We start from the raw sequence: 22,496 nt of genomic DNA, 5'->3' as shown, positions 1-22,496 counted from the left end.
TTGCCTTATGTATTTGATGCTCCCGGTAGTGAAATGCAATCCTTTGCTGTCTATACAATTATTATGATGCTTTTGCAACATGATGTGCTCACTGACACTAGTTTACCTTTCGCAGCCCCAGGCTTGCAACCTGGTGGCATTTGAATGTACCTGCTCCAAAGAAAGCACTGGTCTTATGACAGCTTTGTGATGTGGAATGAGCTGAAAGCAGGCTCAACTGACCCGATTATAACAATATCCCTGAGTCTGGAGACTCTTCTAGCTACTGATGATTGCTTTTTCTCATGTCTGGAAAAAGCTATAACATGCTCCCCCCCAAAAAAATAAAAAGAAAGAGATAGAGAGAAACAAACCTCTTTGACCAAGTCTCCAAACCATAAGAACTTGTCAGAGACCCTTTATTTATTTTTTTTTCTTTTTCCTGAGCAATAGAGCTAAGGATAGCAGACTACCAGAAACGTATTTATGATAATTAACTATTAATAAAGCCCGAGCTAATGTTGTTGATGGAATAGCAACAATGGCACTTCCAAAATTTCTGCTTTGGAGGGGATTATAGCTGGCAATCTGATTAGGAGAGAAGGCAGAGGAATTGCAATCCTAGTGTTTTTACTTAGGGTGTAAGATTGCATGTTTACGGAGGTAACAATGGATGGCCTGGAGGAGATTATGGATGGCTATAGAAGTCTCCCACTCTCGCCCCTTGGCACTTCTAAAATCTGCTACTAGTTTGGTGACCATTTTGGAAGTTTATTGTTTGTTTTAATATCTTGTGACATGTAATATTTAGAGTGACGTAAATGAGATAGGTTTAAGAAGGAATATTCCTTTGACGGGGAAACCTATGTGGCTTAGTTGGTTGAGCTTCCAACGCTTGTCTCTCGAATAGTGAGCCTGTGTCAGGCTCCACGCTCAGCCTAAGATTCTCTCTTGCTCTCCCTCTCCCCTCTCCCCTGCTCTCTCTCTCTCTAAAAAATGAATAAATAAACATTTTTTAAAAGGGAAACCTACTAAAACAAGTGTGGACCAAGGAAACTACCTGATGAAAACAAGGCAAACAAAATATTTATTCTGTAACAGGGGCCTTTGCTAAAATTTCCTCCATGGGATCTAAATTAGTTCTACTAAGTCTAATTCCCAAAGAAATTTTACTTATCTGAGTCCATCTGCCAAGATGAATCGCCATTTGTATTTCCCCCTGAAAGTGGTAAGCATATTGGGCAAATTTTCTACAGATATACCAGCTACTGTTGATACAGGAGCAGAAATATTGCATAAGATTTCTCTGAAAGGAAGAACAAACTAAAAACTAGCTACTGAGTACATGAATTTCTCATCATTGCCGAGGTGCCATCAGGACCAAAATTCTTCCTTACAAAGCCACCCACCAGATAGAAGAAGGAAAAAAAAGAGTAACAATTCCAGTGTTCAGAAAACGAAGTCAAGAGCTGACTCTAGTGCTTTTCTTATGTTCTTCTCCAGAGTTCTGTGGAGAATATTCTGTGCTGGTAATTGTTCCTAATCAACTGGATGAAAGAGAAAGCAAAAGTAAGAATAACTCTTTGCTATATATTTAGTGCATGCTTAGTTCTCCTCCACGCTAGAGGACACCTAGAATAATCTTAGAAAAGATCTTTCTAGACATCTCCTTCTACCTATTAACCAGTTCTCCTACTTACTCTTTTTTTAGAGTGCTTTTGATACCTTCCCTGAAAATGTCTGCAGCATAATAATCTGATAAGGGTATAATCAGTATGATAATCTTTATATTCACTACAATTCCACCTTCACCAAGTTCTAGCTATGCTGGAAAGTGGATTTTGACTGAGTAAAACAGCTCATCTCCGTCACTCTACAGAAATGGAGGACCACCACCTTCGACATGTGATAAGCCTTTGGAAACTGGTGCCTTGGGCAAGGTAAGAATTGAGTTCCATGATACACACCAGTGATCTATCTGGTATCTCTCAAGTCACTGAGTTATAAAGTTGTCTTCTGATTGTATCTATCAGAATAAGGTGGCCCAATATGCATTATAAATAAAAGCATGCTTCAAACCATGCTTAGAATGGATACTTCCAGAGATCTGATGGAACACAGTGCTTTCAGTTCTGAATTTATTATGTCCCCTCCTTGCCCAAGGGTAAGCAATGCCTTAGACCTTGCTTTCATGATGACCCTATAATACTACCAAACAAAATGTCATTCAACTCTTAATCTTCCAATTTTTTTTTAAAGTCATTCGGCCACAAGGTAGGTATACTCATTCCTGCTTCTTTTCATGTTGCGTGGATAAGTGAATACCATTACTTCAGCAGCAAATCAATGTTAATTTCCCCACAAAGAAATTCTGAGAGAATTTGAACTACGGGAGAATACACGCACATAAACAAAAGCTACATCTTGGGCCTGTGGCCTTTGCACTTACGATGTAAATTCTGAACACATGTCCTTATATAGCTGTGACCACTAAATTATAACCACCCTGAAGGCATCAGCTGTATTCTGTGCATCTCTGTAATCCCCACATTACAGAATGTCTAACTAGTAGTAGATGCTCAGTTAATATCTCTTTTAAAAGTTAGCTCAATGGGATAATGGACTACTTGTTTTATCTTACCACAGTACCATGACTTGCAGAAGAATGCAGAATTTAGCAATTAGTCACATCTACTGAGTATATAATCAGCTAGCTAGCTAGCTCTTTAAACACTACACTGGAAAAAGTTAACTTATTTCTTTCCTTTTTGCCTTGGACCCTTTTTATAGAGCAGTGTATTCATACCACTTCCTAAAGGAAACTGGACTGCCCAAGTCTCTGCAGAAGTTGAAAGTTTATTTCTAAAAGAAATTCTATACCCCAAGCTGTGGATAATGGAGCTGGATCTGGGCAATTGACCAACGAACTTTTTCCATATACTAATATATACCCTGTGATCTGGAAACATGTGGCTCCCTTGGGTTCATGAGATTAGCCAATCATATTCTCAGTGTTTAGAATTTGAATGGGAATAAGTTAAAGAGATCTTTTTTCCAGCAAGAAGAGGGAATGACAGAGGGGGGCAAACAATGGTATTGACAGTGATAAGGACTGAAGGATGGGGTAGCCAAACTTCATTAATGGTACATCCTAGGAGAAGACCCCCCAAACTCCTCCTGCAGAGATCCTTAAAGGACCTTGAGTTCAGAAGCACCTCCCTGAGGACTAATCCTATTATTGAACCCACTATGAGAGCCCACTACTGAAACTATTCTAGATGTGTTCTTTTTTTTTTTTAATTTTTAATGTTTATTTATTTTTGAGAGACAGAGTGGGGGAGGGGCAGAGAGAGAGGGAAACACAGAATCAGAAGCAGGCTCCAGGCTCTGAGCTGTCAGCAAAGAGCCCGATGTGGGGCTCGAACTCACCAACTGTGAGATCATGACCTGAGCCGAAGTCAGATGCTTAGCCGACCGAGCCACCCAGGCCCCCTATTCTAGGTGTATTCTTAAACTGACCTTCTCTCTAACTTGAGTGGTACTTTATTCCTCACAGTTAAATAATCTGAATGAGAAGCACCCAATTTTCACATTTGCCTAATAAGATAAAGTTTTCACCAGATCTCTTCCCTCAAAGAATGATTAGGAAGGTAGGGAAATAAGGAAAGAGAATGGTAAAAAAAATTAGATATGGTTTTGTTTTTCTTCTAGGATATGCCCAACTGGTACCTGCAGGCTTTCATCTACTTATGGGTTGCATGTTACAATGAGCATCATCTTTCTGTGTGTCTGAGATGAGTTTTCAAAAAGCCATGAACCATGATAAACCCCAGGAAAACTGTGAAGGTAGTTGGTGCTTCTCATTCTTCACTATCCATAAGAATAATCTGGAGATGGGGCACCTGGGTGGCTCTGTTGGTTGAGTGTCTGACTTTTGATTTCCACTCAGATCATGGTCTCACAGTTTGTGAGACTGAGCTCTGCATCAAGCCCTGTGTCTGGCTCAACACTGGGCATGAAGCCTGCTTAAGTTTCTCTCTCTCTCTCCCTCCCTCTCTCTGCCCCTCCCCCACTCATGTGCACTCTCTCACTCCCTCTCTCTCTCTCAAAAAAAAAAGACGTATCTGGGGATAATGTTAATAACGCTAATTCTGATTTCACAGGCATAAGGGGGAGCCCAAGATTCTGCATTTCTTATAAGCTTCCATGCTGTACCAATGTTTCTGATCTGTCAATCACATTTTGAGTAGCAAGGATGTGAAAGGAAGATACCCTTCCTGCAACTACAGGCCATTCCCATTGATTTTTTGCAGGATGGTAAAATAGAAGATGACCATTAAAACCAGACAAGTTCACCATTTTTGAGCTGTATGGCTTTGAGCAACTCATTTAACCCATCAAAGCTTTCATTTCCTCATTTGTAAAATGGTGATGGTAATATTTATCTTGCAGGATTATTCTGAAAATTAAATGATGTAAAATATGCAAATTTCACAATAGCTCCTTAGCAAATGATATTTATTTTTCATTAATTCACTGGGTTAATCAGAAAGCATTTGAACATTATGCAATTTCCAATAAGGGCTAGAGAGGGAAAAAAAATATGTATATTATCTCTGCCCTAAAGAGTTTACCAAACCAATAAGAATAAAAAAAACAAAATGTCTTTAAGTTGCTAATGTCATATAAAATAATAAATTCCATAAGAGAGGGGAAAAATATTCTGGAGTTTAAAGAAGGAAAGATTGACTAAGGGTTGGGAGAAGGGGGAAAAGGTGGAGAAATCAGGGAAGATTTCAAAAAGGAGATTGCGTTTGAGCTAAATAAACCTTAAAAGTTAAGTAAGAGTTCACCAGGCAGAGAAGATGGGGGGTGTGATTGAACTTAGAAGAAGTCTCTATAGAAACCATGGTATTGTGAATAACAGTGGCCTTTCAATGGCACCTCCAGAATTCCAATGTGGCCAACCGTGGATTGAATTGGGAGAATAGGAGGAAGATGAAAACGGTTGCATTGAGAAGGTAAAGATGCTGTATCCCATGCTGAGTTCCTGGGACAAACTGCATCTCCCTTTACGTCTGTCACCACACCTTATCATAATTATGTTGTAGCTCAAGGATGACTCTCCATCTCGACGTCAAGTGTCTGGCCCATAACAAGTGCTCAATGAATTCCTGTTGACAGAATAAATATGTAAGTGTTGCAAGAGAGTTTCTTGCAGTCGGGGGGAAAAGGCCTTAAATAATATTTCATAGATCGCATGCAGTCGCTTGCTCTGTTTGTCCTGCAGTGACCCCAGCCCACATAGATGCTCCAATATAAATAGGCTCCTTAGAGACACCCCAAGCATTTTTTATTTGGAATGATTGTTAACGTTATGCAACAAAAGCAACCATCCCATGATACAACACATTGCATGCATTCCATTTGGCCTCCCTGTGATGATTCAATCTCTTAGTGGTGCTTACAATGGTAAAGGTTGAGAGAAACCATTATACCCTAAGCAGATTGGGATCGTGAGATGAAAACTATGGTATATCAGCATCCACCATCGCTTGTAACACAAAGTTCAGTAATATAGCTCGCAGCTACTAGTTGATTAGAACAGCTTTCTAGCCTAGGACTTCTGCTTTCTGAAACACACAGAAGAATGGGGCTGCTTGCTTTTCAAGAAGCAGAAGGATACAGTCTCCAGTGAATGATATGATTTCAATACAGAAAGCTTGCTTAAATCTCACTTCATTTTTATTCCATCTATTGATTTCTTCAGGATTGTGCACATGTATTGGAATACCTTTATTGAATCCCCCAGGCATTCCAAGTAAACACAAATAGAATAATTAGGAACAACTGTAAAGGAACAATCGTTAGGTTGAACTTGCCTTCATATTGCATTAGGGCTAGAAACCTTGGATGTATCAGACGGAATCCTATTAGGACTGGCTCTTGGCAGAATGCTGAAGCTGGCAAAAGCTCATCTTCTACAGAGGGAGGAGACCACAGAGGTCAAGGGCGTGGGCTGGAGGCAGGCCACCTGGATTTGAAATGTTAACTTGAAAACTTCCTGCCTTTGTGATTTGGGATACACTGTTCAGTCTTTGATGCTTCAAGCTCATCATGAATAAAGTGGGGATTATAATATTGTTTAATCCATAAAAGCAGTGGAAAGTTAATCCATGCATTATTGCTTAGAATAATGCTGACACACAGTAAGAGCTTATTAACTGTTAGCTGTTCTTATAATCTTCAGGGTCTCCACCCCGCTAATTCAATAACTGTCCCCTACCTCATTCCACATTCCAAGTGGCCCCTATATTCTTTCTTCTCCATTTGCATACTCATTTCTACCAAGAGTTTGAGTCATTTCTATGTCTATGTAATTATGTCCCCACAAAATGTACCCCTGACAGAAACCTTTTATTTGCCTTTTATCTTTCACTGTGGAAAGAAAAGAGCTTTTTTTTTTATTACTATTAGGGAATCCAAAACATTAATAATCAAGTGGGAAGCCTATTACGCAGCCTATACGAAAACCACTGACGTTACAGCCGTATGCAGCCATTTGTGCAATAAGTCTTTATTAAACAGTTCTGTATCAGATACTCCTGGATGGTGTAGTGCAAAGACAAACAAAGCAATGTAGATACTCAGTATTCACTGGGGAGCACGGTAATACCAGGAGGGGACTATAATCCAGTGTGCTGTAGGGGAGGGGGTGCTAGCAGGAAAGTCTTCTCTCCCTATATCATTGTAGACTTTCCTAGGCTTGTTTAATGACAAGCATCAGTTTTCATTTGTTATTTGTCATCTAAGTGGTTAGAAGTCAAAGCCTTCTCTCTCTTCCCCCTATAAATCCTGAAAACATATCCCTCCACTCATCGGCGATGCTCAGAGGACTGGAAAAAATAGAATGATTCTCCAACTCAGAAGTTAGAGACCTGGGTCACATACAGAAAACTTTCTTTTAAACATTGCTGACTGTCGCTATGAAAACAGCATGAGTGCATTCCTTCCTTCCTTCATTCAATTACCTGTCTTCACCGTGCCTTCCCACAGAGTGCTTACTGAGCACCTCACCATCCGTGTCAATCATGTTAGATGAAACGGTGTTGATAAAAGAAATCGTGTCCCTGACCATGTAGAAGTTAAAGATAGTTGAAAGGTAACATGTGTCTTGTTATGGAAATAGTTTAACAATGGGATGAAATATGTGATTAAATCCCAATGAATTATTCAGTGATTCTTGGTGTTCTGGAAAAGACATCAGCCAAGATAGTAAACACTGTGACTTTCATTTCAAGTGCCACTTCCTATCAACTGGAAGTGAATGCCTGGCAAACTGTCTAGCCAGCAATTATGTGACTTTGCCAGGCTCAGAAGGGGATAGTTTGGAAACTACTGTTGGTCATGTCACAGGAATGGGAAGTGTGGGCCCTTTGCCACACCTTTGCCATGGTGTGCTGGTGGTGTGGCATGACATTTAAGAGAAGTGTTTGTAGTCTAATAGACCTGAATTCTGTTGTTTGCTAGCTCTGTGCCCTGGGCAAATTATTTAACTTCTCTGAGTCTCAGTTTTCTCAACTGGAAAGTAAAAAAACTATCTCAAAAAATGTCAGCTATTATTCAGCTAGTCTTTAAATTCTGTGCAAGACAGAATTAAGTCTATTTCATTTCATCTTTATGTCCCTGGCACATGGCCCCTCAGATATCCACCTACCCTCCTACCCCCCCATGTTCTATGCACACACATTGAGAAGGGCCTTTGAAGATACTGGGATTGGGGAAGAGCTTGAAAGTATGGGTAGAATATTCATATGTCAAGGAGCATAAGAGTTACTACCTGAGCAAAAAAGTCCTGGCAAAATATGGAAACCAGAATGAGTACGACAGTCAGGGACTACAGAGGAGACAGACGAGCCAGAAGGAGAAAGAAATAGCATCCCAACACCTTTGATTTTGGAAGATGCTAAGATCATCTCATCTATATTTCACTTTGTGAAGCAAGAAAACACTGAAGCCCAGAGGAGTTTAAATAACTTACAGTGGTAGACATTGGCATTGCTGAGATTACAACCCAGATTGCCCGACGCATACTGCAGTGCTCACTTGGGAAGGCACTGGAAGAAACGGCTGGGAAGTCAGTCTGAAATCATATGGTAGAGGTCTCCATGTGCAAAATTCACTCTTCAAATGGTGAGGATCTCTCTTACCTGTGACCAGCCGTAAAGTAAGACCGGGATGAAATTCCATAGAGGGCCTCTTGGGGCACTATGATCAGGGATGGCGAGTCCACAGAGCAAGCCTCGTTGGTCAGCAAGCATGATTTTTGAGACACCGTGGGTTAAAAAGTCCCAAACCAATGTAGAGAAAAACAGAACCCGGTTGTGTTGGTAAAGGAAGATGCAGTGAGCTGATTGTTTGATTTAAGGGGATACTGCGTGGTGGCAAAGATAAGAGAATTTCCTCCACCCTGAAAACACCACAGTGTACTGGTGTTGTGCCCAATACTGACAGAAGGTTGAAAACTACACATAGTATTATGATTGCTACTTTGGTGTTTTGTTTTTTGTGCTTTTGATATTGCTATTACTCCCAGCATCTATCCCTTTGTGTTTAGGGCCAGGTATATTTTTAGTCTCATTAAAAAAAAAAAATTGTTTATATCTTTGCCAGAGAGAGACAAAGTGTGAGCGGGAGAGGGGCAGAGAGACAAGGAGACACAGAATCCAAAGCAGGCTCCAGGCTCTGAGCTGTCAGCACAGAGCCCGAACCACGAGATCACGAACCTGAGCTGAAGTCAGACGCTCAACCAACTGAATCACCCAGGCGCCCCTAGTCTCACTTTAAAATGGAGCTACACTTAACAGTCGTTTAAAAATGAATAACACTCAGTTTCTTGCCTCCCATTGCCTCATTTGTTACGCCTGATGCTGTCCTACCCCAAAACATGGAACCAACACCTGATGTCCTCCCTAGGGGTACGTAAATGTTGCTCATTTTTATTTGTCATCTAATAAGCAAAAGCCAGATTTGGAGGTGGAACCTTCAAAGTGCAGTTGCTTCATCCTGAGAAAATGTTGGTGTCTGTTTACATCCATATATTAATGGAATAATCTCCCAGATCAGTCAGAGTGCTCGAGACACAATCAATGATACATATGCCTCCATTGTTCTTAATTAGCTTCTGATTAAAATGTCTTCTCATGCTCTTCAAGCTTAATTGTTGTCATTGAGACCCATGAAAGTACTCTTGCGAAGATTTCTGCATTGAGAATTAGAGGCAGGGGATCTACAATGAAGCACCATGACCCTGGGAATGTCTTCTCTCTCTCCTAATTATAATCAGTCTCTGACTGCCATCATGCAAACTTGCAATACCCAGGTAATGGACTCCCTGAAACCCACTGTGACTGTAATATTTGGGTTCTTCAGGCAAAGCTGCCCTGCAGGGCCAGTCTTTGTGTTCAGCGGTGCTCAGCACTTCCATCCGGAAGTTTCTTCCATCAGTGGATGATATTTATTCCTCTTCTCCACTGGGATGGAAGCATGGCAGAGCAGAAGTTGAACCTGAATTCCAGCATGGTATTCCTTGCAGCAGACTTCAGGATCGCCTCCTCAACACCAATTCCACCCCTTAACCCGCTGTGCGACAGCACTGGTTTTCAGCCCTAGATGCACACCACAATTTGCCTGGGAAATATTTTCTAAGTCATTGGTCCTTAGGCCAGTTCTATCCACATCTTAGCACAGAAGTTAAGAGCCTAGAAGTCTGGAGCCTGCAGCCCGAGTCCTGGTCCTACACTGCAAACCCCGGCCCGGTATTTAAACTTGCAGCACCTTAATGTTTTCAAGGACAGACATGAGGTTAATAACAGTAACCATCTCGGGGAAACACGGTGAAAATTACAGAAGTAAATATTGGTAAAGTGCTTAGAACAGGGCTGGGCACATATGAACACAGTTTCAGTATTTGTTATGATGGTGATAAAGTTGATCTTGATCACAAGCATAGTGGGGGACGAAATGGAGCTAAGTCTGGTCCAATCATGTCAGAAGCCTACCGTACCTCTGAAATGTTCATACTGAAGAATGAGCGAACACCTTGTTAAGTCTTTTTGAGCTTGGTTTTTCTATTATTTATAACTAGTATGCAACCAGTGCTTAGATGACAAGGCTGAGAAACCTGGGAGTTTCTCACATCTGCTGTATTTCTATAACTACAGGAAGACCAGTAGACTGTGACTCAGAAGAACTGAGTTCTAGTCCAAGTGCTACCTACTCTAAGGAACATATGATTTCAGAAGGCTTTGCAGCACTAATTGTAGAACATATGAGGGTCTGTGCTATTTACATCTGGTAACCCACCAGCTAAGACTCTTCACTGCTTAATTCTGTTTATTTAATAAATGAGGGAAGTAGTCTAAAAGAACTTAAAAGGGTGATCAAGCGTAAGGAGTCCGTGTTTTTATCATCTCCTGGAGGCAAAAGGGTAAGTTCACTCTTAGGATGAGAAAATTACCAGACCGGACTTTGTAGTGCACTGCACACAAGCTTCACTTACCTGGCAAAGGAGTTCATTTCCCTGCCCCCTCCCTGAGGATGAATAGGAGGGAGGTGTTCAATGCAGCTAATTTTCAGAATGGAAACCAAGGCAACAAGAGAAAACAATACGAGAGATGTGCTGATTCTAGAGGGCTGATGAATACAGAAATTACCTGTCTTTGTTACAGGTTTGGAGCAAAGCCATTCTACAATTGATCTGTGTGTCTCGAGTGCCTTTATATACAACACCGAAATATTTTCTTAAATAGAAGAGACTCAAAAGTGACATTTTAAAAAGCGGCGACCGTCCCTTGCATCTGGTTTCCTCCGCTGCAGCTCGTCCAAGACTGGTGTGAGGAAATCTTAATGTGCACACAAGTGTTTTGGGCCACGGCCATGCGATATCCAAACATACACGTGATAAGTAAATTGTAAAGCAGAGAACACAAACTGACACCTTAGAGGTTTCACGTGGCTGATGGGTAGGTTTTGTTCAGGCTATAGTTTACTCATAAATTAGAAGCCAATCTTTATCTTTATTTTATTTGCATTCTTTTAAAGATTGTATTTTCATGTGATCTCCAAACCCGGCATGGGGCTCAAACTCACAACCCTGAGCTCAAGAGTCACACGCTCTACTGACTGAGTCAGCCAGGCGCCCCCAGAAGCCCATGTTTAAAAGCAGTAGTTTCCATATGAAAGTCCAGGTTTCTGATCTCTCTGGAAAAAAATGGGAACATCTGGCCGGCCACATAAGGCTGGCATTCCTGGGGCAACAATGGGCTAATACAGACTTGCAGCTGCCCTGAAGTTTTCCCAGATTGCTGTGGTCCTCACCCTCACTAACACCAGCCAGACACGGAGGCTGGCAGGGTTCGGCCGGCATCCAGCTCCTGCTCTTATCTTCTCATACTGGGCCTGCTTCACTCGCTTCTACCGGTCATTGACCCTTATGGGTATCTGAGTTTGCAACCCCAGCTTGGCTTAAAGTTTGTCCATTTCCATGCTGATATGCCCGAATTTTACTTTTTGAAAACTGAATGAAGATTTTACCCCAAACAGGGGTGAGGAACGCTGGCTATATGGTGCCACGCAACTGGTTTAATGTGTTGGTTTTGAAAAATTTCAGATGATGTGCTACAGACCCAGAAATGTTGTTGACTGTGTTATGAACTTCTGATAGGGACTGAGACCTCTGTGTGTCACAAAGAAATGACAGTTCTTCAGATTACCTACTGAGATGAATTGAGGAAGAGTTTTCTGGCATGGGTCTCAAATTGCTTTATAGATTAGCCTCAAGCCTTCTCTGCATTTCCTCATTTCCTTTATGGAGCTTAAGTCAGAAACAGCTTTTCCAGTACCATCTATTAGAAGCACATGAAATGTCAAGCCAGATTTATGGATTAAGAAATTGACATTAGATCATAATTCAGTTTAGAAGAGAAGAAACGAGAATGCCAAAGATGCCTTGGAGCCAATTCCATTGTGGTCACAACAACAGTAAAGAGAGAGCGTTAGCTTCTAAGTCAAAGCCCCTCCTCCCTTCACCCCTGCCCCTACTCTCATTTTAGCACACGTACCAATTACACAGATACTGCATATAAAATTGAAAAAAGAGATTTAAAATCTGCTTACCATTTCCATTTCTTTTTTCCAAGTAGCTGACCCTGGGCTTCTTCTCTCTGACCACCATTTTCTTTCTTCTTTCTTTTCTCCTAGTTCCTCACTTCCCCGCAATCTCCCGGCTTTTGTATGACTGTCTCTTTCACCAAATGGCGACTGCCCTGGTGGAAATACATCTTATTCATTGCTGTTCCCCTAATTCCACAGCAAGCTACTTGGTACTACAGAAACTCAAAACCTATTTGTAGTTCCGTAAACAATTGGGGACTTCTCGCACCTTAAGCCCCTTCTCTAATTCGAAGACATTTCATTTACTTCACCACCAAACCTGAACCCGGTGGTCAGCCATTTTAGTGAGTTCTTGCATTTCATTTTCTTCCGTCTCTCTTTGCCAACTTCCCAGACTGTCAGTGGTTACCAGGAAAAGTTGTGAAGACATATTCACTAGTTCTAAAAGTGAATACATGCTATAAAATAGTAACTGATCCTTCACAGGTTATTGTAATGAGCTCATTCAGTCAATTTGTGTTGACCTTGTTGACAGTGTATGTCTCCAGAATGCCCTAGAATCTTCAGTTTCCCCACCACTCCATTCAACCTCCTCAGTCTTATTAGGTGTCCTAATCCACCTTTGAAATTTAGCCAACCCAAACCAAGCTCCCTTAATTCCCTGTTTCTCTTTTCTAAATATCATTGCATTATGACTTCTCTTTGTTTTTCCGTGTGTCCTTCTTGTCATCTAATTGATTTACTTATTCATCGATTCTTCCTATCCTATAATCCTTAGCATCTTTTTCTGGATCCTTCTCTCTCTCTTTCTGTTTCTCTGCCTCTGTCTCCTTGTCTCTCTTTTTCTCTTCTGCTTTAGTTCCTTGTTTGTTATGCTGCTTTCACCGACCGCTCGTGTCTAAAGCTGTATCTATTAAGGTTAACAGTGATGTCACAACTGCAGAAGCCAAACTCTTTCTGAATCCAATTCCTCCAAAAAATTTGCATTATCAGCACTATTTTTATCACTTTCTTTTTAAGTTCTTTGTAACAATAACTTCCATGATTCCATCATGTTTTGGTTCTATTACTTTCTCAATTTTGTCTTACTCCCTCCCATTTTAGGCTTTTTCTTGCCCCACGCTCCCATTTACACAGACCCATAGTCAATTTTGATTCTTCCTTTTCCTTTGCACTCCTTGGCAAATAGTCCCCAAGTCATGAAGTGTTCCTCAGGGGATAAGACACACATTTAACTAGCCATGTTGTGATCTAGTTCTCAATTGGGACATTTCAATCTCTTTCAGGGACCTCAGATATTCTAGAAGTATACTCAGGAAAACCTCCAGTAAGTAAGAGATTAAAATCAAGAACGCAGCTGAAGCTGTAAAATCACAAAAAGAGTTCAGCATTTGACGTATGACAGGTGAGATGGTATCTGACGCAGGCTTATCTTTTGCCTCTACTTCCGGAAAGGGATTTAGTTCAGAGGAAACTCATTCCTTATGGCCAGCTTCCCCTTCATTCCCTTCCTACTGAGAGGAGAGAAGGGAGAAATGATTTCTATGTAACTATGGGAATGATTCTTAGTAGCAAGTGACAGAAATAAAACCCAAACAGGCTTAGGCTAAAGTAGGGGGATTTATTGGCAAGAATAATTAAACTTGGGAAGGGAGGCAGTGACCTTAGGACAACCAGAACAATTGAATCACATAGCAGTGTTCTTTATCCCTTGGTAATACTTCTCTTTCACTTCAGTTATGTTCTCTTTGGTCACCTTTATCCATGACATTTGAATCATGGCAACTGGAGGTCTGGCTTCACATATTTTTATTGTATCCAACAGGGAGAGGATGAGTTTTTCCTCTGCTCCAATTTAAAAAAATAGGAAAGGCTTTACTGGATGAATTTGGGTGATACACTAATTCTCACAACAGTCAGGTTGGTTGGGTATAGAGGGTCATATGGGAAGCTGGCAGCTCTCATTCGCATGGATTCAGAAGATCCCTCAAGCCAAAATCAGTCTAGTCCCAGTATGTGATCCCTATTTTAGTAGAATGGCCATTCAGACTAAGATTTGCTCTCACATTTTAAGTGTATTTTCTTTTAGCCAGAACAGTTTGATTTTAGCTTCTATTGGAGTTCACAAATTTGAATTTTTCTAGTTTAAAACATTGATACTTCCTGCATTTGTCGCCACTGGGTTGGGAGTGAAGGGTTAAGTACAGCCCTTCACTAACCTCAGAACCTCAGAAATCAAAATTACTTTGGTATAATTCACCAAATGGATTATATGACAATGGCATTGTGTGCGGTGCACAGGTGATAGAACACTTTCATGAAACTCTCAGAATCTCCCATCAGGGCTCCACTGATGCTCCATTAACATGGAGGTCAGGATCTCTTCAGGCCTGCAGAAGAGTGCAGGTGTAAAATCAGAATGCCATCATTCTGCTATCTCTATCAGTGTCGTAGACATTGGCATTGACACCTTCTTCCAACATTCTTACTCCTAGAGACCACCAGAAACTCCTGGTCCTCCCTCCGCTAAGACTTTTTTTCTGGATTTGAGGTCAGGACTATGAAATAGGTGAAAGAATATCTTTGTCTCTCAGTCTAAATCCCCCATGAAGTATTCATTCCTAGAATACAGCTCACCGTATGTAACATCTAAATAATTACGAATTATTCCAAAGACTTGGATAATACACTCATAAGTCTAAGATCCTGTTTTGACAATCCTTTGTCAGCAAAATCCTGAAGGGAGAAAAAAATTCAGACTAATATATTATGAGTAACTCTATGTGTCTGAGAATAGATGTAATGGAAAGTTCAGGCAGCCAAACAATCAAATACAGAGACGGCTGCCAGAGACCTCCCCACTGCTCTCAAACCGAAATCCTCTCTTTTGGGTGATGTGATTGAAAACAATTTTCTGTGTAAGACACAAAAATCACAGTCGAGAAATAAAAATAAGGGGTTACGGAATCAGAAAATTCCTTCCATTCCATCTAAAAACAGAAAGGCTGCCAGAAATCAAAGCTTGGAACAGACTGACACAGACCCTGATTCCTGAATTCAGCCTGCCTTAGCTACTGCAGCAGCTTTTTTTTTTTTTAATTGGATACTCAAGGTCACTAGTTGCAGAATCAGTAATTGGTGAATCTACGGTGTTAAACACAAATGAGTAACAGTCCGTTCTGTAACCATGACTGCTTTGGTAAGAAACTGTCGTTAGTGCCTTCAGTATCCCAAACAAAAATAATAATACTAATGAATCTGCTGAGTACTGATGGGAAGAACGTAATATGCATTTCCACAGAAATGTCTTGTAATTTAGGATTAATTAATGTCCAATTATTGTAAGCTGTTACTAATAAATTTTAAAAGTCAGCTCTGCACTTCCATTTTGTAATGTTTTTATAAAATGGAACATTAGATGTTTTTAATCTTGTCTGTTCTTGCAAAATACCCCAGATAACATGCTGTTTTGCATTTCAAATAATACATACTCATTTAAATGCAAAACCAGGGTCCAATCAGAATAAGATGGCAATCAAATTACAATATTCAATGAAGAGTTTTCCAAGCTGACTTCATTAGTAAACTATCATGAATTTCAAGATCTTACAAGGTTTCTATTTGTTTGTACAACTGCAAAGGGCTCAATTATGAAGCTTTGAGCAAGTCTAAAAATAACATCAGACTAATTAAAAGTTTCAGCCAGATTTGGGCTAGTACCGTTTTGAAACTCTAATCTGTTTGACTTTCCAAATGGACTTTGGAAACTAAAACTCTGTTTTTAAAATGTTCAAGTAGAAACAACTAGGGGGATGGGCAGTGGCAAGTGGGGGAAGGAATCCCCAGCCTCCCTCTTCCTGGTACCTAGACAACAGATACAGCAGGGCAGCTTTGTGTGAACAGACCAGACCGGTCAAGGGTGCTGCTCCCCTGCCCTCCTGGGCTCTCAAGGGGACTCAGCTCATTTTCTGGCATTGTTGTGCTTGCTGAAAACTAGCTGGGAGAGCCTATAGCTTGAAGTTGCTGAATCTTCGAGAACCTCAGGCAAGAGGTGCAGTCTTTGAAGTCATTTTCCCTTTGGGAGGCAAGATCCAGGTAATCAGGAAATGCTCAGGAGGTCGGGCTCTTATGATAATGTTCTGCCAGTGCAGTTGCGGCTCAGGATGTTCCATCATGTGGATCACCGAACTTTGTGGAAACTCACAGCAGGGCTTCTGCCTCAACAGGTGCTCTCTTTGAGGAACAGGGCAGTGACAGGGTGGGGGACTGAACGCATCCAGAGGGCTGAAACTCTTCCCCATTCCTCAGAGAGTTCAGTACTGTGGTTCACTGAAAGTGTTTTTTATTTTGTTCTTTTTCTTCTTTATATTGCTTTTTTTTTTTTAATACCAGAGAGTCGGGCTCTCCTGAGATTCTCTATAAGAGAGGAGGTAAAATGTTAGGAAATTATTGTCTTTGCGGAAATGCTAATTTCTCACTCTAAGGAATTGCAGAAATGAATTTCACTGATTTCCAGGCTTCCAAAGTTGTACGAACACTACATTTATTAAACTCTTATTCTGGTGGTTATATAGGTATCAGAACATCTGTCACTGCCACTGCAAAACATTACAGGAAGCTAACAGCTGGAGGAAGGGCATGGCTTTATAATTTGGTTTTATGTTGTGCCTATTAATGCACAAGCCACTATGGTTTGGGTTTATGTTCTTATGCCATTTAAATGAACAAAAGAGAGATGGTGACCAAGGGGACAACATCATCATTAAACTGAGAAGGCAAATTTGCCTCTCATATCTTCAACGTAGTAGTCATAAGCCTCATCTCAGAGGTTGCATTTCTTTTAGAGGACTTCCTTTACGGTTAAGTATTTTTAAGGGCAATAACCCATGAATAAAATATCTATGAGTGAGGCAACTCTAAAGTCTATAAAGCGAACTCAATTATCTATGCAAATCAGAGCATGGGTTGCATCAATCAAAAACTCCAAAAGCTAATCCCTTAGTTTAAATGTAGCTACTAATTTCTACTTTTTATCTCCTCTTTTCAACAAACCCTCTTTTTTTCATTCTAACCCGAGCTGCAGCTAAACGACAAAGTGGACCAGCTTGAATTTCATCTCACCGTTTCTTTCCATCCCTAAAGGAATATCTGATGAATGGAAATGGCCAAAGGATGGGAAGAAAAGAACTAGAAACCCCACCAGCTGACTAATCAAACCTTGAAGAATACAGTATTGGGTGAATGCATATGACTTCTCATTTTCATCAGACTCATATCAACAGTTAGCGAATTCCAATCTTAAGGCTATTCAGAATCCTAACAGAAATTAGTTGGTAGTCAGATTTCATTTGTATAGCGTTTTCCATGTGACTGAATTTGTACAATGTGACTGAGTACAGTCTGGAAGAGTCTTTACAAAAGAAGATATCTCTAAGTATGAAAAAGGACTAGATGATCCAAGAAAGTTATAGAGTGCTGTAAGAAGCACAGAAGTTTCTTAAAACGTAGCGAGATCCAACGGAGATTGTTTGCAGTAGTGGGAGGGGGAAAAATGCCATTAAAGTTTAATAGATTAACAAAGATGAGGTAGGAAAGAGATGCTAAATTATTTCTACCAAAGGGAGATTGGAAAGCAGGTGAAAAAAACACCATTACTTTGTACAAGTATGAGACAAGGGGTAACGTATGAGTCCATCTATAAATTTAACAGAGCAATTCCAGTCGGTCTTACCCACGTCATATTCCCTTGTAATACTTAAAACTTGAGACTGCCTTATGTTTTTTTTTAATTTTTTTATGTTTTTATTTTATTTTTTAGAGAGACAGAGTGTGAGTGGGGTAGGGGCGTAGGGAGAGGGAGACACAGGATCCAAAGCAGACTCCACGCTCTGAGCGGTCAGTACAGATCCTGATGCAGGGCTCGAACTAATGGACTATGAGATCATGACCTGCACCAAAGTCAGACGCTTAACTGGCTGAGCCACCCAGGCACCCCAGAGACTACCTTATGTTTATGTAGCAATATCTGTGGGAGTTATAAGATGAACTATTTTACCAAATAATTTCTGTTTTTATTTATTTTTATTTTCTTAAGTTTTTTTTAACTTTATTTTGAGAGTGAGAGAGCATGAGCAAGCAGGGGAGGGACAGAGAGGGAGAGAAAGAGCAGGGGAGGGGCAGAGAGGGAGAGAGAGAGAGAATCCCAAGTAGGCTCCACACTGGCAGCATGGAGCCCGATGTGGGGCTCGAACTCACAAGCTGTGAGATCATGACCTGAGCTGAAACCGAGAGTCAGATGCTCAACCGACTGAGCCTCCCAGGTGCCCAAAATAATTCCTATTTTGAAAGAAAGACTGCTCTGTTTATCTTTTGAACATTTAAACTTCTTTCAACCATAAATGGAGAACAGATTTTAAACACACTTACACAGTGGTTTTCTGATGGCGGTTTACCTGTACTTTTCTAAGAAAAACAACTATCAGGATGAAGTAGGGATCATAAATGAAGATAACTCATACTTTTAGAAAAGAAGTGGCAAATAGAGAAATTAACTCAGTTTCTCAACAGAAGATGTAGACTAAGTGCCCATCCTCAGAAACAGCTTTGCTCTAACTAGAAAAAAAGATGCTCACATGAACATAATAAATATCTGGGTTTTGTTTTGTTTCGTTTCTTTTAAATACTGCCTGGTACTCTCATGCCTTTTCTAACAAAACCTTAGGATCTTTTATTGGAGTTATCTCTTTCCCAATGAAAATTGTGAGAACCTCATTTACCTGCCCAAAAGGTAGGTATATGACCCAAGCTAGGCCAGAAGAATGTTTATGCCTTGGACTCTCATGAGAGCAACATGATAAAGACACAGAAAACGTTTGGACTTCTATTCTATCTGAGAGCCAGCCTTTAGGTCAGACTCGCCATACTGGAGACAAGTATCGTGGTTCCTGCTCTGTTATTTCTGGCCCTGCCTTGGTTCTGTCCTAGCTCTTCAGGCTCCTATTTATTTTCTGAGCTCACTATATCTGTCCAGTAAATTTCTTTTTGTTAAAGTTAGCCAGAGTCCATTTCTGTGGCTTTCAACACAAGAATTATGACATATGGAATCTTTAAGGCAGCTTAGAAATGGGGAGGACGTAAAATGTGGAGTGAAAAAGAAAGGATCAGTGTCAATAACAGAAAATTTTAAATCAGACCATTAAAAAAAGGAAAGCTGCTAGTTGTCGGTCCTTGGACTCACGAGGGAGTTGTAGGAGCTAAAAGTGGTGCCGAGGAGACAGTATCCCCCCTAAGGGATGCTTCCCTTAATACATACGTCTGACAACCACTTCTGTCCTCAGAGAATGCTCTCTGTGAAGGCCTTAGACCAATGGTCCTCAATTTTGTTTTTCCACCCCACCAGAAGGATGAGAGATGAGCTCCTCAGCAGTCATGTCCCCTGGCAGCAGGGATTCTGAGTTCTGGAGGCCGATCAGAAAGGGTGAGGGGGCTGGAAAAGCCCTTTGGGTAATTTGAATACTTTTCTCCCCAACACCTGTCAGCTTTAAAAGACAACGGTGCTTTTGATGTTAATAGACAAGTTGGAATAAATTGGAAAAGCAGGATTAAGTACTGTTTTTTTTTTAAAAAAGCCACAAAAATACACCAGCAATACAATATAGGGACATCACATCCAAAAACAATTTAGTGATAAGTTTGTTCAGCCTCATTATTTTAAGGCTGAAGACACTGAGGCACAAATAGATAGAACTTTCTCAGGGTGCTAGAGCCAGTCTGTTAAGGCAGGACTTAGGACTCATGGTCCCCAAGGCATGGCCCCTTCCACTCAGACACCCTACATTCCTATTGTAATTTTTCTCCAAATAATATTATGAATAGTTCTAGTTCTTAATGTTAAAATATGACTGGCTACTTACTTGTCAAATATCCATCATCCATAGACAGCAGAAACTCAACTTCATTTTAGGTCTTTCTTTACAAATAAAAATCACCAGAGCATGAAATACTAAGTTTTAGAACAAAATCAGAGGCTCACATTCCTTTATATCTATTGTTTTTGGTTTTGGTTCTGTTTTTTTGCCAAAAAAAAAAAAAATCACCAGCAAACTTCTCTGTATGTGACAATTACTGACAAAACATTCAGCAACACATCTGTGCATAAATTGAGGTACAGTTTTAATATAAAGAATGAACGCCAATCCACATTCAAGAATATCACTTCAGGCATATGATATTTTTTGCCCAGGGTACATTTAAGTTAAAAACCCAGTTTCATTCTGCAGTTATAACTTGGAAATAGTGCTCTACAAATTGTGTGGAGAAGTCAAGCTGTGAGGTTCTTTATAGCTGAACTACTGTTACCTTTCTGGGTTAAGAATTAAGGGAAGGCTCACAGTTCCTACCAACCTAGACCTGCTTCTACCTTCAGCTGACAATGAAATCTTCTGTCCGGGGCTAAACGAAGGAGAGGAGAAGGATGTGTTCTGCTAAAACTACCTGTACCAGGCACTGTCGCTGTCACCAGTTTCTTCATTCTACCATCACCCGGAGTTATTCTGTGCACATACGGAATTAACATTCTGATTTAAGATGCAAGGAAATGTTGGCAAAATGCGTTTCAGGAAGAGGATTGCAAATGCAAAGCCAGTGAGGTGAGAAAGTGGGGAAAAGGAGCTACAAGTGATAAAGTGAAATGGTATCAGGAAGAAACAACTGGACAAATCTAGAAGGTAGAACATTATAGCAACTAGACCACTCTCTTCAATATGATTTTAAACCAAAGAGGAGCTACTCTTCTAGGTTAAAATATACCTTGAAGACAACAACAAAATGGGAAAACTTGGCATTTTTTGTATTTTTGTTGTAACAAATATGTTCTTGTGCCACAAAACAAAGATGTGTTCAAAACCCAAGAGAGATGCGTCACAAGGAGATAGAGTCAACTTGAAAGCACCCCTGCTTGTGAAATTTGAGACAATTTGAATATCCAAATGAATAATGACAGAAATGTATTAGAATAAGTGAATAAAATGAATTCATGAGTCCACTCTAACAGAAAAAAAAAATGGGAAAGGAAAGTTCTTTTTGGAAGAAAAATTGCAACTAATATATGTATACATATGTACATATATACATACATAAAATAATATATGTAATATATAATAATAAATATATATACTTAATATATATGTATATATTTCAATCACCGTATTATACCTACCACCATAATAATTGATTCTGACAAGGATGGTCCATGAGCTATAACCAATCAGTGAAAGGTTGTTGAGGAACATGATAGTTATACAGTATCAAACTATCAGCTAAAAGGTAGCCTGTTAATTGCAAAAAAATGAAAAGTAGTTTTCAATGATGAAATCTAGAAGATACCACTTTAACCAAATAGTCAAATTTAACATTCTCAGTAATGTAACAGGCTGACAAGCTTGCTGATGTGACAAACTGAGAAGGACATATCACCCACATGGTGATCCTGCCAGAAATATTTAACCTGAATCTAATTATGAAGAAACCATCAGACAAATTCCAAATGAGGGACATTCTGCAGAGCAACTGCACTTTAAGAAGATTAATATCCTGAAAGATCTAAAACAAAAGTTAACTATTCTAGATTAAAGAGACTTGACAACTAAAAACAAACAAACAAACAAAGAATATTACTTTGAATAGACTTCAGATGCCCCTTGAGATAAGAAAACACCAAAAATATCTGCATTTGAAATTGACTTCAGTAAATGTCAGACCATCCAATATTTTATTTCCCACGAAAATCACTCTTTCATTTTTGTAAGAGTGGAAGCACTTGTGCCATTTTGGGCAGTCTGAATACTTTTATTCTGAATAATCTTTTGTTCCTCCATATTTTTTTTTTAATAGAGACTTGGCTGATAGAGTTATCAAGCTGTAGCCATTGTATGCCTTCCTATTTGGTTTTTGTCTATTACTCATCATTCACTGATGATACAAACAGATTTGTCTTTTGAGTGAAAGTCCTTTTTTTTTACAGTTCATAATTCATGAAGAACATGGCCTTCTGTGATAAAGACCCATCAAAAGCATCATTATTCTGCATTTATCTGCATTGAACTGCCTGTTTCATCTATTAGTATTTAAAAGGTTCTGCTTCTTCTCTGTATCTGGTTATAGTCCTCTAATTCATCTCATCTCTATTATCTGTCGGGATAAGGCTTTGACTTAGAGTGTGGGTCAAAAAAAAAATCACATTATTCAAATTATCTCTGACATTCAAAATAAAAAAATATTCCCATGCAATGTTATTATTATTACTATTATTATTATTTTGGTGAAGATGGCAAATGAATATCATT

The 22,496-nt window shown here is 39.9% G+C and overlaps 1 long non-coding RNA gene across 1 annotated transcript; it reads left to right on the top strand.

Moving 5' to 3' along the window:
• The first annotated feature begins 1,366 nt into the window (after nt 1-1,366).
• Nucleotides 1,367-9,044, top strand: LOC128316212 (uncharacterized). The gene is made up of 5 exons (XR_008299801.1): nt 1,367-1,548; nt 1,691-1,919; nt 3,691-3,825; nt 5,091-5,172; nt 8,653-9,044. It is a non-coding gene; the product is annotated as an uncharacterized LOC128316212 (long non-coding RNA).
• The last annotated feature ends 13,452 nt before the right edge of the window (nt 9,045-22,496 follow it).

The sequence above is a fragment of the Acinonyx jubatus genome, chromosome B3, assembly GCF_027475565.1.
Source record: "Acinonyx jubatus isolate Ajub_Pintada_27869175 chromosome B3, VMU_Ajub_asm_v1.0, whole genome shotgun sequence".
Lineage (NCBI taxonomy): Eukaryota > Metazoa > Chordata > Mammalia > Carnivora > Felidae > Acinonyx > Acinonyx jubatus.
The sequence above is the reverse complement of the archived record's forward strand: the minus strand, read 5'-3'. Positions and strand labels throughout refer to the sequence as shown.